Source organism: Rousettus aegyptiacus, unplaced genomic scaffold (assembly GCF_014176215.1).
Source record: "Rousettus aegyptiacus isolate mRouAeg1 unplaced genomic scaffold, mRouAeg1.p scaffold_m13_p_15, whole genome shotgun sequence".
Taxonomy (NCBI): Eukaryota; Metazoa; Chordata; class Mammalia; order Chiroptera; family Pteropodidae; genus Rousettus; species Rousettus aegyptiacus.
Window position 1 is genome coordinate 8,110,692 of NW_023416290.1, and position 15,389 is coordinate 8,126,080.

At 35.3% G+C, this 15,389-nt stretch overlaps 1 protein-coding gene across 8 annotated transcripts in view; it reads right to left on the reverse strand.

Annotated features, from left to right (window-relative positions):
* Window positions 1–15,389, reverse strand: part of XKR9 (XK related 9) — a 226,234-nt gene that overhangs the window by 137,515 nt on the left and 73,330 nt on the right. For all 8 annotated transcript variants that reach the window (XR_004954584.1, XR_004954587.1, XR_004954582.1 and 5 more), the window contains exon 2: window positions 8,272–8,441. The gene's annotated coding sequence lies outside the window, so the exon portion shown is untranslated. The remainder of the gene's footprint in view (window positions 1–8,271; window positions 8,442–15,389) is intronic.

Sequence of the window (15,389 nt, forward strand, 5' to 3'; positions counted from 1 at the left end):
TCACAATATTTTGAGACAAAATTTTACATTAATATAATATCCACTTTCATGATGATATTTTACTCTTAGGTACTCTGATGAATATAATTCCATTGGTGAATAATACATGTATTCCTAAAAATAGGTGGTATGGAATAATTATTATTGAAACATTGTTTTTTAAATTTACCAAGATATAATCTTTACATTCATTCTCTTTAAAAACACCTGTAGCAGCCATAAAGTACAGTTGTTGCCCCATAGGCATTATATGTACCGTTGCTCATGTCAGCAGAGATTGTAAAAGTAACTAGTCAAGATCTTCTAAGGAAATTATGCTCAGGATGTAGATAATGATGAGTTTATAAATCTCCAAGATCTCTCAAATAAATCTTAACATCTGTGAAGCATTTTAACAATTCTGACAGCTCCAGAGAAAACTATAATGGGAGAAAAGTTTGTTTCATGTAATCTCAACATTTTCCACTTTTTAATGTTCCCCTTTCCAATCCTGATGCCCCCTTGCTATATGCTAGGTGCTGTCGTGGTCACTTTGCATACTGTGGACACTGCATACAATGAGGTTCTCTGCCTCCGCGGAGCAGGCAGGCCAGTGAGAGACGTGGCCAGTAACCACACAATCACAAGAACAAATCACTGCGACATGGGCAGTGAAATAAGAAGAGAGAAGAGATCCCTGAGGGCTGAGGGGAAAGACGAGGCATTAACCAGGTCACGTGTGGTCACTGAAGCATTGCTCTGGAGCACCCCAGAGCGCACCGGCGATCCTCACTGAACCAGTCCGCCAGGACTGACTTTCTATTTTATTTCTTCTTCCTTTCTTTTTCCGCCACTCCCTAATCAAATCATTCACTGCTATGACGTTTTGCCCTGGGCGGGCAAAAAAAAAAAAAAAAAAAAAAAACTGTCATTAATAGAGCAAATGCAAAAAACGTTCACCCTAACATATGAATAACCAATAAGAGGGTGAGAAACTGTCATTTATTGAGCTTCTAGGCCATGCCTGGAACCCTGCTGAATGCTTTCACATGTTAGCTCACTTAATCTTCCAAAAACACTTCCACAAGCTATATATTATTACTTTCTTTTTCATCAGATAAAGAAAGTGAGGCTCCGAGGAGTTAAGTAACCTACCCAAAGTAAGACAACTTGTAAACAGCAGAGATGAAATTAATTCTTGTTACAGTACCAACCATGCTTCCTCTGTACAGATCCCATGGCCTGTTTGGATGCCAACTCTTCAACACCTCTAGTTTTATTACAACCAAATGACCAAGCCTGAGACGAATATTGTTCCCTTTACAGGAGCCTGTAAGCCTTGTCGGCTCGGCCTGAAGCCAGCTGAGGTGCATTAACTACTTCATACTCCAGTCCAGGAACTAGCTGGACGTTATCTATTCCTTAAGCTCTGACTTGGGTCCCAGATCCAGTGCCTTGTATCTGAGGGCTTTATTTCCTCCACACCCTTCCAAGGATAGGAGCCCTCCTTCTGTGTGCAGTCTCTCTCCTATGCTCTCACCCTTCCTTGATCTCCCTCATGCAGTCTGTCTGCCAGCCGCACGCACCTCTGCGGCTGCCTCTACACTGGTCTCCCCCAATCTCATTCCTTGTCCAACCTGCGCAGCTGCTTGATGAAGAAAAACCATGACTACGTCCAAAGGAAAAATACCCAAAGATAAAATATCAAGCAATTCAGGAGATATATGAGAGATTCTGAAGCAGGAGAACTGTCCCGCTGTCCCTCGAAGCTTACCACATCCACGACTATTGATTCTACCCACATTTATGGCAGAGCTGCGCATAACTCCATACTACAACTGGTAACTAATATGTATGGAGCATTTAATATCTACCATGCTTTGTTCTAAGTAGTTGCACGGATTATCTCATATAATCCTCGTCATAAACCACGGGGGAGGATGAGGAGGAAGGAGCTTGCAAGGATAATTGAGTTGCCCAATATCGCACCATCTTTGAATTTGTAAAACTGGTATCTGTATCCAAGCAATCTGGCTTAAAAGCCCACATGCTTAACCACTACACTTCTAAAGATTATGACAATCTGTGTTTATAAGATGCCAGCGTTGGAGAAAGTTGAATAGATTCAACCATGGCACTTACTAATTCATTGAATAAATAGTTATAAATCCAGGAACTACACTGTTCTAGGAACTGGACACATTAGTGAACAATACAGATAAGGGTCCTGACCTCCTGTATCCTATATTCTATTGGGGTGAGATAGATCACATATGAATCACAAATAAGGTACTATCAAATCACAAAAAGTGACATAAAGAAAATGTGGTGAAAAGAAGACTACATTTGGTAAGAAGATCAGAGAAAGTCTTTCAAAAAGGTATTATCTGAACTGAAAGGTGAGACTGACCCAGACAATGTGATGAGACATTCTAGTTAAAGGACTGTGAGGAAAAAGGCCCTGAGGTACAAACCAGTAAGGTCAAGAGACAGGCAGACAAGAAGTGAAAGGAAGAATAACAGAAGCTAATCAAGAGAAGTGAGCCCTGGCCAGCTCCTACACCCTGCTGGCCACATTAAGAAGTTTGGACTTTACTCTCATTGCACTGGGAAGCCACCGAAGACTTTTATATAAGGGATATGATCTGACGTATTTTTAAAAAGATCTCTCTGGTTTCTTTGTGAAAAATGGATTGGTTGGGGGTGGGGAAGAATGGAAGAATTTGAAGGTAGGACTTCAAAAACATTCGGATGGATTGGATGTGGGGAATGAGGGAAAGGGAATGATCAAGGGGGAGTCAAAGGTACAAATGTGGTGTACTGCATCCCGCGATAAACTAAATTTGTGAGAGCCATCCCATTTCTTATTGATTCTAATCAGCCAGATTAGTCAACAATCAATCGGCACATTTTGGCACTGAAAATGTGGTGACTACTATGAATAATATGAGGATACAAAAGAACAGAGGAAACAATTAAAGTACAATGCCTGTTTCAGGTTGGGTCCTCTGGAAGCAGATACCAATAGAAGTTTGGAGTGCTAGATATTTATTAGGAATCCGCACCATGAAAGAAAAGAGGAGGAAGCAAGAAGGAGCAGACAGAGAAGCTGAACTTCAGTTCAGTGATGACAGATTCTTGACCAGCCAGGTGCAGAGCACTGGAGTGAGCGCTGCTCATCAGAAACGACTGGCATCTTTGAGTCACAGGATGTGAGCTGCCTGGGATGGATGTGGCTTCAAGCAAGGCAGCCCTCAGTAGCTGAGGCAGAAGAAGCTATTGACTAGATGCCATCTACTGATGGCTCGCTCCACAGCTGAGCAGCAAGTACTCCCTTACAGAGGGCTCTAAGTGGCACATCTATCTCAGTGCTACTTTATGTCTTGTGTACTTACAGATTCTTCAAGACAGCCTCATTTACAAGCATTTGGTGACATTACAGACCATGTTACCAGATATTAAGTCCCCATTATTACTTTAGAAAATATGTTTGTGTTACATATACTTGAATACAAAAAATCAATCTAGTTCCCATTTTTCTTGTTACAGGTTGCCCTGTTGCAGATCTGTTGTGCAGAATGCCACCGTTCTGATCACTGCAGCTGAAGAGAGTTGCTACTGCAGCCTATTGCTGAACCGAGTCAGGGCAGCATAGCCAAGAGGTCATTAATTCACTTTAAAAGTTCAGCTCAGAGAATAAAGAGCTGAAAAGAGCATCGCTCTCCTCCTTACAATAAGAAAAAAGCTGGACAAATTGAAAATTAATTATTTTCCTGGAACCTGTCAGAGAACTGAGATCACAGAACAACTAATCCCGAGTTGAGAGAGAGAGATGAAACTACAGGGGAAAACAGGACCTTTGCTTAGCTGGAATGGATGTGGCGAACATCATATACGACAACATGTTACTCGGATTGGGCTTCCGTAACAAAATGCTAGAGACTTAGTGGCGTAAACAACAAAAATTCATGTTCTCACAGTTCCAGATGCTGAAAGTCTGTCATCAAGGTGCCAGCATGGTTGGGTTCTGTGAAAAGCCCTCTTCCTCGCTCATAGATGGCCACCTTCTCACTGCATCCTCACGTGGCAGAGAGAAAGAGAAAGATCAAGCTCTCTGGTGTCTCTTCTTATAAGGGCACTAACCCCATCATGAGGACCCCACCCTCATGACTTCATGTAAACCTAATTGCCTCCCAAATACTGTTACCCTGGGGATTAAGGTTTCAACATATTAATTTTACAGGGACACAATTTAATCCATAGCAGTTAAGATAATTAAGCTAGAAATTGTCAACAAATTTCTAGAGGCTGAGTATGAGCTAGTGCAAGAGTGAGAAGACCCGAGGGGCCACAGACACAAGAAGAGTTTACACCTTCTTGTGGGCATTTGCTCCAGAAATGCTTCCAGGTACAGAGAAGATCAGGGAGAATCCTGAGAAATCTTCCTGCATGGTGATCTCTGAAGGAGGGGACCAGGAGCCACTGTCAAAACTCCATCCAGACCTATCTCCTTGATTTCACTTATGGAACAAAAACTTCCAACTTCAGGAGAAAGAGCATCGAAACTGTAGCCTGAGAGCACTGATAAAACCCCACCATATCTGAGGGATGAGATGGGGGTGGGGAGAAGCTCTACTCCTGGGAGAGGAGGAAAAAACTAGGTACAGTGTCACACCTACAGAAGAAGCAAGACACGTGCGAACGCCACAGCCCTGAGACCCAGGTTCACAGTGCCTGCCCAACGCTGGGTCTCACTCAGAACTTCAGAGAATGCCCTACTCTCTCTCTTCTTAGCTATCTGAGTGAAAACAGCAAGGAGTGTAGGTGAGCGAGCTTCAGACACACTCTCTAGGGAGCAGTGCAAGGGAAGACAAAAAGCCGAGCAACGAGACCAGCGTGACCTTGATATTGATATCAAAACTGAATAACGAGAAAAGTAACAAGGCCACTCTCTTTCATTAACATACATGCAAAAAGCCTAAATATACATAAATATTATGTTTTTGTTAATACATAATATCCATTATATGTATACAAACAGAAACCAGTAATACATAAAAAGGATATTATATCATGACAAAATTGGTTTCATTTCAGGAATTCAAAGGTGGCTTAAGATTTAAAAACCAATCAATGTAATTTCCCAGAAGAAAAAGAAACATATAATTCTTCTAATAGATGCGAAAAAGGAAAATCTGATAAAATTCTGAACATCTCAACAAACTGGAAGAAAGAAGAAAACTTTCTTAATTCGATAAATTATAGCTACCCAAAAACTTGTAACAAATATTATTTATGATGGTTAAATATTGGAAATGTCCCTCTGATATCTAGATCAAAAAAGAGGGCCTTCTACCAATATTTTTATTTAACGTAAATACATTTATATAAATACATTTAAATTTTAGCCAAAGTAAATAAGGCATGATAAAGAAAAGCTACACAATGGGAAAGAAGATATAAAACCCTCATTATTTACAGATGACATTATTGTATAAATAAAATATCCTAAATAAGTCATGGTAAACTATTAACAGGTGGATTTATCGAGACTCCTAGACACTATGACAACAAGTAAAAATGAACAGTGTATCAATATATCAGCAGTAAACAACTTTTTTAACATTTAATAATAACATTTACATTAGTATCAAAAACATGAGATACCTAGGAACAAGTCTCATGAAAGACGTACAGACTCCACAGAACACTATAAAACGTTACCGAGGGAAATTAAAGAAGACTTAAATAAAGGAAAAGATAAAGTCTTTCCAAGATTGGAAGACTCCATATTATTTAAAAATAACAATTCTATTAAACTAATTCTAAAATGTTTAGCCAAGAGCCAAGAATAGCCAACATAATCTTGAAGAAAGAAAACAAAACTGGAAGACTTATATTGCCAGATATGAAGAGTTATTATAAAGCTACTGTAATTAAGATAGAGTCGTTTGAGTTTACCCCTACATCACCCAGTATTCCCGGGAAGTCTATTATTCAAGTGGTTCAACTAGAAATCAATGGAACATAATAGAGAATACAGAAATAGACCCATATTATACATGCATGATCACTTGATTTGTCAACAATGGCACCATGGTGCAATGGAGAACACATAGTGAATGATACTGGATCATTAAATACTAACATAAAAACAAATGACTCTTTCCTACTTCACACTGTACACAAAAACCAATCCTCCACGGAATGTAGATGAATGTGAAAGGCAATAAAAATCAGCCTTCTAGAAGGTAGTATTGCAAAATATCTTCATGACCTCGAGGTAGGAAAAGATTTTTTAAACTGGTTACAAAAGCTGTAACCATAAAGAAAAAGATTTATAAATTGGAGTTAATTAAAATTAAGGACTTCTTTTAATTAAAAGACATCATTAGGAGTAAAAAGACAAAGTAGTGAATAGGAAAAGATATTTGTAACACATGTATCCAACAAAAGACTTCTCTGGAGTATGTAAAGAATTTCTACAAATCAGTAAGAGCAAAACAGACAATACAATAGAAAAATGGGCAAAAGATTTATATAAGCCACTTCATAAAATAGGATATTCAAATGGCCAATAAACCCCACAAATCAAAAGGGAAATGAAAGTCAAAGCCACAATAAGATACTCACCCACCAGCTCTAAAATTAAAAAGATTGCCAGTGTAAAATATTGACGACTATGCATAACAACTGGAACTCACATGTATTGCTCCTAGAAGTATAAACTGGTATAGCCACTTTGGAAAATGACTTGTCAGTGTCTACTAAAATTAAACATATACGCATTTTATGATGCAGAAATTCTTCTTACATGTGTATACTCAACAAAAATGTGTATATATAATAACCAAAAGATGTTTTTAAATGTTCATACTATTGTAGCTTACAAAAACTAGAAACAACACACATGTCTATCAAAAGTATAATAAATTATGGTATATTAATACAAGGAATATTATCAGCTATGAAAATAAACTACTATTACAAACAACGCAGATAAAACTCAAACATAACATTGAATGTAAGAAAGCCAGACATACGAGAATATATGATAAAAGCGTACATACTATGTTATCCCATCTATATAAGGTTCCAAATTAGACAAAATAACCTATGGTGACAGAAGTCGATGTCGTCACCTTTGGAGAGGGAGGAGGCTAGTAACTGAGGAGATATCTAGGTAGGACTTTTGGGGATTGGTAATAGTCTCTTCATTGATGTGGGTCACAAATGACATACATATGCTCATTTTGTGACAAGTCATTGAGATGTACATTTATGATTAGTGCATTTTTATGTATGTTGTACCCATAAAAAAAGCATAAAAATATTGACTAAGACTCTATTACCACTTTCTATTTCTAGCTAATACTTTTTAATTACCATGTTTTTCTTTAATATAAATATCATGCCATTTTTTTCTAAAAATGTTACATAAATCTGATAGGTATATTATTATATATAGAATTTATTATCTGATTTACTGATACTCTTTAGCATTTCCAATAATTATCAACTGCAGTTTTCAGTAGTAATACTTTTTATTTTATTGAAGGTGAGCTAAATATATATTTTGTTGTCCTACTATCTGAGAATAAAATTTCAACATTTAAAAAATTGTGGTTCTCGAACACCATTAGTTCTCAACTGATAATGTACATAAAAATCAGTTGGGGAACTTGTTTCAAATACACATTTCTTGTTCTCAGCAGAAATTCTGACTCAGTAGTCTTTGAGATAGAGACTAGAAATTTCCATCTTTCACAAAGACTTTAATTGGCTGTGATGCAATGGATCCTCCACTCTGAAACACACTCATGTGATTCGCTCACTTTGACAATTTTAAATTGTCCATGGTTACCAGGGGGGAATGGGGAGGGGAAAAAATAAAAAAATAAAATTATAACTAAATTAAATAATTAAAATAAATAAAATAAATAAAATGAAATAAAATATAAAACAAAATAAATTAAATTAAATAATAAAATAAATAAAATAAAATAAAATAAAATAAAATAAAATAAAATAAATAAAATAAAATAAAATAAAATAAAACTGTCCCTGGGTTCTTACTTTTTTCACACACTACAACAGTCTCCTCTGGTCCATAGCATTTGGGGAAGTGGAATGAGGAGTCAGGGCAAGGTTGGTATTCCTTGTTACGTGAATTTAACTACTTGATCTTTGTCATTTAATTACTCTGTCATTTCAAAAAATGTAATAAAAAATTTTAAGGCGTTAAAAAGAAAGAATTCTTGAAACGCTCTTGGCGTCTGTGGCGCAACTTACCTCAAGCCAGCTCTCCTCAGCTTCCTCAGCGGGCTCTTTGTCCTCCTCTCTCTTAAGCCCGTTTTCTCTATCCTGGGTGATCACATTCATCTCTGTGGTTTCAAGTACCATCAACGTGATGACAATCCTAGTTTCTCCAGTCTGAACTCCAAACAGGAATATTCAAATGCCTGTTGAAAGCGTTCATTTAATTATTCCTTGGGAACCTAGAGTCAATATGTCAAAAACTGAATTCAACTTGGACCCCAAATCGATTTCCTATCTCCATGAACTACTATACCCAGGCAAGCATGGCAGTCACTTGATTCTGTTCCTCTCACCATCTACATCCAGAAGACTTTCAAATCCTATCTATTTTACACCACTGTTGAGAAACACCATTTTGGTAGTTACTTTGAAAGAACTTAGTGATTGATTAGATGTGATTAATGAAGGCAAGAAAGAGTATATGGATTTAAAAACACATTTTTGAAGACTGCAGTTGTTATTATGAACTCCTTAAAGGCAAAGAATAAAATGCCCTTTTTCTACCCCCAGTACCTGGCATCAGGCCTGATGCAGTGGAGGTACTCAGTACGTTACTGTATGAAAGCACAAATTAATAATTTGCTCCTCTCTGAAACGGTCTCCAACTAAGGCACTAGGGACACAGTTCACATTCATTTCAACACCGCAGAAAACCCTTGAAAAATAGACCTTGTTCACTTACACAAAAAAATATATAAGTTTAACTTGAATAAGACCTCCAGAGATTAACTTAGTAATGTTCCAAAGAAGTAATAGAAAATTATGTATAAGATTAGAAGACTATCATCATAAAAAGTCAATTTTCACTTACTCAGTTTTACAAAAGATTACTTTTCTTTTAACTCTGGCACAAATTATTTTTATAACTATGTTTAGCATTTAAATGAATTCAGATAAGGTTATATCAGAATATTATTGTATTTGGCCAACAGCCTTTCCAAAACTTATAAAGAATAAATATGATGTGATATTTTGAATAAATGATAGGGATCAAAACAGAATAAAGTTAGAAGTCATATTTGAGTATAATAAAAAGTAACAACCTTTCAAAATTATGATGTCTAAAGTAGGTCTAGATATCAAGCTTAGACAGTTAACCATTTCTATACTGTACAAGAATTGATAATAATTAAATTATGTCCCCTTCCCAACTCTGCTATGTTCTTCAATATTTCCTACCTGTCTTCAGTGTTCATATGCTGTTTTGGAGGCAGGAAGAGAGAGAAGAGGTAAGAAGGCATGAGGAATTCTAAACATATGGGTACATCAAGCTATAGAAAGTCATTTGTCATGGCAATGGGTATGGTTTCAGTCTAGATTGTCATAAAAGCATGTTTGGCTTTTGAAAGAGCAATGTAAAAGAGAAAGTAATCTATTCTATCACTTAACTGTTTTTAACTGCACGAACTTATACAAAGCAGTATAACAACGTTTTGAACAAAGATCTAAGGTTACTGACTCCTTGAGAAAAGAGTCCTTGAGAAAATATTTATTATTCTGCAGAGATTGAGCAGAGATGAAACAGTCTATGGAATTTCAAACAGAATCCTTATGGGTCTCTAGCATACACAGCATAGTCACAAAACTTGATTTTTATGGGGAATAGTGACTAAAATACATTAGCATGTTTCACACTTCTATTTTTAAATGTTGTATATCTTTCTGAAAAAGGCAAAGCTGTAAGACAGATAACAGATCATTGGTTGCTAAGCTTGGAAATGGGGAAAGGGCTGATGACTACTAAGGGGAAGGACCAGGGAAATCTGGCAGTTGACAGAACCATATAATGACGGCGACAGTTACACAAACTACCCATTTGTCAAAACTCAAAGAACTGAGCACTAAAAAGAGTGAATTTTACTGTATATAAATTTGTAAATAGAAAATGTTAAATACCGCATACATATAATCTATCTTGGAAAACCTTCTAGAAATTCATTAGAGGAAGGTAAACATCTTTATATAGACATAGATGTGAAAAGGTATTTCCATGAAAGGAACACATTTATTCTCCCCATATCTCTTAAGCCAATGTTTCAGAATAAAAACAGAAAGGATAGAAAGCCCATTCCCTACTATCTGCCTCAATTTACCATTCAAGCTAAAAGGTGGATAATTTGTGCAGATAAGTGTTTACATGTTTGACAATGGCTTGTGTGGCCAATATTCACTATAGCTATCAGATAGATGCTAAAATCTCCTCAGTTCACCAAGTGAAACAGAGCAGCCGAGACTTGAGAATACACCTCATTACGGCCCCTTCTTCTAGCCCTAAAACCAAAAGAGTCACATGTATGGACAGCATTTACTGTGTTGTATTTTTTCTCTCCACTTTGCTTTGTCAGCCTGCACAAGCTATCCTATAAAGTTTAACAATATGCTAAACTCAAGTTCTTTCTATTCCAAAATTAGACTTAAATGTGTAAGATATGTATGAAAAATCTATTTAAAGCTAAATGAGCCCATTATGCTAACATGTTGGAATCTCTTTTTAATTCATCATGTTTGCAGTGGTAAAGAATGTAGACTAACTCATAAAGAAACCAATGGAAGATCTGGGGGAATTTATTTAAAATATGGGTGGAGTAGGAATGGGGAAAAATTAACTTTTCTTACTAAACACAAACCCCAAGAAGTTATCAGAAAAAGGAACACAGTGGTCATTAAGTTATGAAAGAATGCTCAGCCTCAACCATTATAAAACGAAATGTAAATCCAAACAGGATACCTTTTTCCTTTATCAGAATGCAAACATTTTTAAGTTAGTAGTCAAACACGGTTGTGTAAAAATGGGCATTCTCAAGCACTGTTCACGGTGGTGTATGCACCTCTGAACAGTTATTCCCCAGCTAGAAACTGACCCTATGGTTACATCCAAAAACATATGCCAAGATATACATAAAACTGTTGTCAGAGCTTTGTTAATAGCAACTTATTAAATAAACCATGGCTTGTCTATAAAATATAGTATTCTGTCACTTGAAAATGAACAAAGTGAATTAGTATTCTGGACTTGGAAGCATCTTCAAGATGTGCTATTAAATAAATTTTTAAAAAATCAAAGGTGACACTTTCAGCCAAAATGGAGTAAGCCTACATTAGCCTCTCTGTCCCACTATTACAACTGAAAAGGCTGAACAAATTTGAAAGCCACTACATGGGAACTGTGAAAAATTAATAACTGGAGCCAAATTGTACAAGAGAACAAAAGCTTAAGCTTAAAGAATGATCTATAATAAGAGTGAATTTTACAGTTTATTTCCTCCCGTATCAACCAGCTTTGGCCCAGGGGCGACCCAAATGCAAAACCGAGCAATGGACACAGGCAGCAAAGCCTCTGAGAAAATCCTGCCTTCTTGGCACAAGAACTTGGAAAACTGGATCCCAGTGAGCGAGAGTGTGGGAGGACTCCCACTTTTCCTTCTTTGTTCTTCTCTCGTTTTATGCCCATAAAGTATCTGAAGAAGAGATGAAAGATATTGATTCGGGAAAAAATATTTAAATAAATTTGCTGAAAGTCATAAATTTAGAGATTTGTGAAGCTCAGGAGACCCCAAATAGGATAAACTAAAAAAAAATATAGACAGACACGTAACAATTGAATTGCTATACAACAAAGATAAATTTTTAAAATCTTGAACGCAGCCACAGAAAAATGACATATTACATGTAGGAGAACAAAATTTTGACTGTAGAATTCTCATCAGAAAATATGGAAGCCAGAAAGGGGTGGGTCATCTTTCAAGTGCTGGAAGAAAAGAACTCAAGTTCTATAGCCAGTGAAAATATCCTTTGTGAATAATGACAAAATAAAGACATTCTCAGATGGAGGAAAACTAAGATAATTTAAAACAACAACAGATTTAAAAGAAGAGAAACCTTACCAAGCATATTCTTTAACCACAAAGAAACTAAACTAAACATCAATAACAGAAATATATCTGGAAAATCCCCAAATATTCTAAATGTACACAATATACTTCCAAATAAACCATGAATCAAAGAGGAAGTCTCTGGGGAAATGAGAAAATATTTTGCTGAATGAAATAAAAGTACAAGATATGAAAATTTGCTGGATGCACCCAAGAGTTCTTAAAGGGAAATGTACAGCATTAAATGTTTATGTTAGAAAAGAAAGGTCTCAATAATGAAAGTAAGTAGAAAAGAAAGAGCAAAGTAAACCTTAACTAAATAGAAGGAATGAAAAGACAAATCTAAGAAAAATAACTCATAAAAAAAAATTGTTTTTTAATTTGATGAAACCGAAAGCTGGTTCTTTGAAAAGACTAATATTTTATAAACTCTGAGACAGAATGACTAAGAAAAAGGAAAAAGATATAAATTAGCAATATCAAAAATGAAAGTAGACCCTAGAGACATTAAAAGGATAGGGAAATACTACAAACAACTCTATGACCAAAATTCAACAACTCAGATCAAATGAACCAGTGCATCTAAAGACAGAAATTAACAAAACTCACTCAAAAAGAAATAGATTATATTTCTAATAGAAGCAGACTAATTAACAGATTAGAAATAATAAATATTTCTAGTAGACATAGACTATTCCTATATCTACTAAAGAAACTGAAAATTTTCCCATGAAGAAAATTCCAGACCCCGATGGTTTCACTGGAAATGTCTACCAAACATTTCAAGAAGAAATAATATTAATTCTATGCTAGCTCTTCCAAAAAATAAAGTTGAGAAAACACTTCCCAACTCATTTTATGAGTCATCATGCTGATACTAAAACCAGAAACAAGATATAATTTTAAAAACTACAAACCAATATCCTATGACTGTAGATGCATAAATCAACAAAATTATAGTGAATCATATCCAGCATATATAAAAATGTAATACACTATGAGCAAACTGAGGTTTATCCAAGGAATGTAAAGCTGATTCAATATTTGAAAATCAGTCCGTGAAATTCGTTAAGAAAATTTTTTAAAATCATAGAATATCTCAATTAATGAAGAAAACAGGCATTTGACAAAAGTCAGAATCCATTCATGATAAAAAAAAAAAACTCTGCAAAGTAGAAATAGAATATCCTCAACATGATAAAGGGCATCTATAAAATATCTATTGCTAACATCATAATATTTAGATTATCTAAGCCTTAATTATTAAATCTATAAATTGAGGATAGAAATATTTGCCTTTTGGATTTATTATAAAATTTAAAGTTGTTAGCATAATTCCTGGCACATTAAAAATGGTGAAAATGATAATTATTATTATATATGCAATAATAAAATTTATATTAATCACATACCAGCATTGCATTATTAGTTGAAAAGCTGCATAGCCCAGATCTCAAAATGTCTCTAGTATTACTAAAAAAACAGGTACAAGTTGATAAAAAGAAAAATAAAATCTAACCAAAAGGAAATGAAACAGGAAAAGGGAAATAATATCCTATGGTTACTCCTTATAATAGTAACTTCCTAAAATCCACTCCATCAAAGAACAAAATGAAAACCATTGCCATGGATTTAAGAAAAAACCTGCTCACAAAGTTTCCTTTTAAGAGAATCCAATGCAGGACTTACAGTTTCAGACACAAAATTGGGGTTTCCCATTGAAGGTGTTACTCTTGTGGTTATGTTGTGAGGTCATCCAGATTTCTTCAAAGTAGAGATGTTTATTGATATAAGCTAGGAACCACCTTTCATACTAGAGAGATTAAACCAAGAGCCAGTCTATGTGAAAGTCAAAGGAAAAAAAGGAGGCTTGCCCACCCATCCACTTGCTAAGCATAAATCTTTTGATAAAGAAAAGTAAACTTTCTGAGTTTCCTACTTCCTGCATCCAATATTTAATAGACTTGTCAGTGATTCTAAAAGTTCAAGTAATATGACTGCTTCTAATACTTTGTGCTTTATTTCAGAGTATGAAATTCATTCTACTTTAAGAATATTACCTTTATATTATGTTGTAATTATTTCCGTGTTAAATATTTTTGGGTGTTTTTGTGCCTATTATGTTCTACTTAAGTCCTCCTGAGTTTTTCTTTACCTACATTTATAGTTTACTGATATGAATGGAATCTAGCTCAGTTTCTACCACCTCCAGTAAGAGTTTTTAAGTTAAAATTAAATAATGGTTTGGTTTTCTTTTCATCTTGACTATCTCAGGCTATGACAAGAGTTAGTTTAACTACAGAGTTTTAGTCTTTGAAATACAGAAACTCATATAGAAATAAATTACAGACGGGTGGGCAACAATATAATAAACATTATTGAATAACTCTATAGATATTCTTAAATGGAGTAGGCTGATCTTGCATCCTCATAAAAAGTTATATTTTTAAGTTTCATACTATCATAATTGTTATGATATTTAGATTCCCTTATGAGCCTGTTGGTACATGTTAACAATTTTTGAATACTCCAAAATTCATTAGATTAAGTACAACTATCTGGCTGGGTGTGAAGTTTAATTTTCAAATAAAAAATGATTTCTAATATAATTTACACAATTTCATTATGCTTTTTCTCTGAGACAAGCAGTATTAAAAATTCTTTGTGAAGAGGACACAAAATATATATCTTGCTCTATAAAAGTTGATTTTATATCAATATCAAGGAATTTTGATGACATAAGAATACACGTCTTCACACCAAGGCAGGCCATATGGCCAAATAGCACGAAGCAAATTTTCTGCTATAAATGGAAACATTCTCCATCTAAGGATTTCGCAGTCCTGAAAATCCCTGATTGCAAACCATGGTCTCATAAAGAGACTACCGAGCAAATCCAAATGTGTAAGATGGGGAAAAATTTGTGCACTGGGGTGGGAAACCCTGTGCTGTGACATAAAGCAGAGGACAAACAGGACCTTGCTAGATACTAGATACTGCTAAAAGGAATGTAATTGACATCTGAATTCACGTCCTTTCTTTCTAGTAACTGGAGTTTGATTTTCCTCCGATTGGTCTGTCTTTTGTCACAGACATGTGACAAAACTCAATTCTTATATTTTGGGCAGAACTATTAGGGGAAAAAAGCATACTCCTCCACCTGAATTGCTGGTAAAATAGGACATAAATCTAGAACTACTTACAGCCATTTTATCACCG